Genomic DNA, 272 nt, shown 5'->3' on the forward strand with positions numbered 1-272 from the left:
ATATATATATATATATATATATATATATATATATATATATATATATATATATGAAAAAAAAAATTCTAAGAGAATTAGAATTTAAAGAGAAAAAATTTCCGCTTAACCCAGCCGGGAATCGAACACGTGTCTCCCAGATACACGCCGGGCACTCTTACCGACTAAGCTACCGGGAACCACAGAAATTCACTCTCAAATTCATATATATATACTAGGGGGCTACGTCCCCTACTCGCTCCGCTCGCCAACCCCGGGGGGGGCTTCCCCCCCCC

Source organism: Diachasma alloeum, unplaced genomic scaffold (assembly GCF_001412515.2).
Source record: "Diachasma alloeum isolate Michigan unplaced genomic scaffold, Dall2.0 Dall_scaffold_00194, whole genome shotgun sequence".
In the NCBI taxonomy this organism is placed as follows: domain Eukaryota; kingdom Metazoa; phylum Arthropoda; class Insecta; order Hymenoptera; family Braconidae; genus Diachasma; species Diachasma alloeum.